The sequence below is a fragment of the Microtus ochrogaster genome, unplaced genomic scaffold (genome assembly GCF_000317375.1).
Source record: "Microtus ochrogaster isolate Prairie Vole_2 unplaced genomic scaffold, MicOch1.0 UNK4, whole genome shotgun sequence".
Lineage (NCBI taxonomy): Eukaryota > Metazoa > Chordata > Mammalia > Rodentia > Cricetidae > Microtus > Microtus ochrogaster.
This window is the reverse complement of record NW_004949102.1, coordinates 12,813,618-12,816,704: the sequence shown is the minus strand read 5'-3', so window position 1 is coordinate 12,816,704 and position 3,087 is coordinate 12,813,618.

Below are 3,087 nucleotides of genomic sequence, written 5' to 3'. Positions count from 1 at the left end.
ACATATACAGAGGACGTGGCAGAAATCCTTAATAAATAAATAAATTTAAAAAAAAAAGATTTTCCTTCTCATACTTTTCTTCGTCAAATAATGGACAATTTTGAAAGTGTTATTTACCCTGGGTTCCATACCATATCACAAACCAGAGGGCTTATATATTTTTGAATTCTAGCATGCTAAACATCTTTAGATAAGTTTGTTTATACACAACCTAACATTGTGTTTGTTAGTAATAAATACATCTGTATGCTCTTGATACTCTTCCAAATATGACAAATAGATTGTCTACAAATATACTTTCAAAAGATCAACATAATAGTTTAAATATGACTTAAGTAAGACATTCTTTAAAATATAACACATTGTCTTATTTAGAGTTTTTATTGCCTTGAAGAGACACTATGACCGTAGAAACTCTTATAAAGGAAAACATTTAATTGGGTTGTCAGCTTACAGTTTTAGAGGTTAAGTTGATTATCATGGCAGAGAGCATGGGGGCATGCAGGCAGCCATCATGCTGGGGAAGTAGTTAAGAGTCGTACATCTTATAGGAAACAGGCAGTTGACTAAGACACTGGATGATATTCTGAGCATAGGAAACCTCAAAGCCCATCCCCCAAAAGACACACTTCCTCCAACAAGGCCACTCCCACTCTAGCAAAGCCACATCTACTAATAGTGCCACTCCCTATGAAATTACGGGGGCCAATTGCATTCAAACTACTACACATGTAACCAAATAATGAGAGCTCAATGTGTGATTGACATTCTAAAAATAGATGATTATATACATGAGATTTTCTTTAAGGCATCAACCATTAATGTTGTCTAATAAGTAACATCCATTATATAGCTTCTAGTGACATAATTCTCTGAAATTATGAGTCCTAGTAAAGTGTTAAAAATAAAGCTGGGCAGTGGTGGCACACACCTTTAATCCCAGCACTAAGGAGGCAGAGGGAGGCAGATCTCTGAGTTCAAGGTCAGCCTGGTCTACAAGAGCTAGTTCCAGGACAGGCTTCAAAGATACAGAGAAACCCTGTCTTGAAAAAACAAAAATTAATTAATTAATTAATTAATTAAAAACCCAAAGTACTAGGAGTTGAAAATCCAGCTCCACAAAGTACTTGTCTAACATGAATGAGATCTAGGTTCTAAAAAGAAAAAATAGTCTTTCATGTTATTGGTTATACTGTTACCCTTGGATAATTCAATACATCACTGTGCTGGCTAGTCTCATGTCAACTTGACACAAGATAGAATTATCTGAAGGAAGGGAACCTCAATTGAGAAAAAGCCTTCATAAGATATAGTTGTAAGGCATTTTCTTAGTGATTGATGAGGGGGGCCCATTTTGGGTAGTGCCATCCCTGGGCTGATGGTCCTGGGTTCTCTAAGAAAGCAGGCTGAACAAGCCATGGGAAGCAAGCCAGTTAATGACACACTTCCATGGCCTCTGCATCAGCTCCTGCCTCCAGGTTTTTATCCTGTTTGAGTTCCTGTCCTGACTTCCTTTGATAAAGAACAGCAATATGGAAGGAGAAGCCTAATAAACCTTTCTCTTTCCAAATTGCTTTTTAGTAAAGGTGTTTCGATGCAACAGTAGAAACCCTAGGTCAATCACCAATACTTTTCAACTAGAGTTTTTGTTACATGATGTTAGGTCTTGGGCTCAGATACTTATAGGCAAGTTTTACCAGTTAAAATAATCCTCCAGACACTGGAAGTTCATGAATTAGGTCAGACAGCAGGGTCCTAGAACTTCGATATGGCTCATACATTGGAGGATGATTAGCCCCACTGACCAGCTTTGCTTATAGTAGTAAAAGCACTGGAGCAATAGAAATGAACTCTCCAGTTCCCTGGACTCCCCAGCCGAGAAGTACTGTTTTCAGGGTTTCAGCTACACTCTCGTTCTCACTGTGGACTCAACTATAGGAATAGTTCAGTATGATGACCCTGGACACTTTCAGACTTTGAAGCCATCACCATGTCCTTCTGAAATGCCAGTAAGTCATATTTATCCTAAAGAGATACTTTACGTTCACACTTACTTGTGTTTTCTGTTTCAATCTATCATTTTGAACAGTGGCTGTGACATATCATGTTATTGCTTTCTTATTTCCTCACCTGCAAATTAAATAAACATTTCTCATCTTTATCTCAGTCACTGAAAATGAGGTATCTGACATAGGAATGACAGAGCCTTGTCAAGTTAGAATACACAGTTCCATCTGTGCTGGTATAGCTCAATATAAGTCACTCTTTTATTAGTAAGTATATAAACAAAAGGTAAAAGATATTTCAATAGTCTTACTAAGATAAACTGTGTCCCATTATTTATCTTATGTACCAAATTAGTAATGTTATTTGCCTCTTACTTTAAGGAAAAAAACATATAATATATAGATATTTCAGTGTCAACTTTTAAATTTCAGTATGTCAATCTTTCAGATAATAATAAATGTTATTAATATCTAAAGTAATCCATTTTAATTATTCTTTATATGCTGGATAACTTTTTTATGTTTACCACCACTGTAAATGGAGACTGCTTATTTGTTTCCCGGCCACCCAGACCTGAAACTACACAGAAACTACATTAATCACAATACTGTTTAACCTATTAGCTCAGACTTCTTATTAACTAACTCTTACATGTTAAATTAACCCATTTCTATTAATCTGTGCTTCCCCACAAGGCTGTGGCTTACTGGAAAGTTTTCAGCAGTGATGTCTTTCTCCTTCTGCTGGTGCAAGGAGTCTCTTTGACTCCACCTACTCTCTCTCCATATCTCTTTCAGCTTGGTTATATTCTGCCCTGCCATAGGCCAAAGCAGTTTTATTCATTAGCCAATAATGGCAACACATATACAGAGGACGTCCCACATCAAAGCACCAAATAGCTTCATGCAAGACATTGGAAACCAGTATTCATAAGAAGTACAATTTAAGATAGATAGATACATCATGGGCAATGATGTAACCAGCACCACATAAATGATGTTGGAGACATGAGAAGGAAGATGGTCTATAGAGTTTTCAAACAGTAAATTCCTGATTGTCAAGATGATTTGTGAACACAGG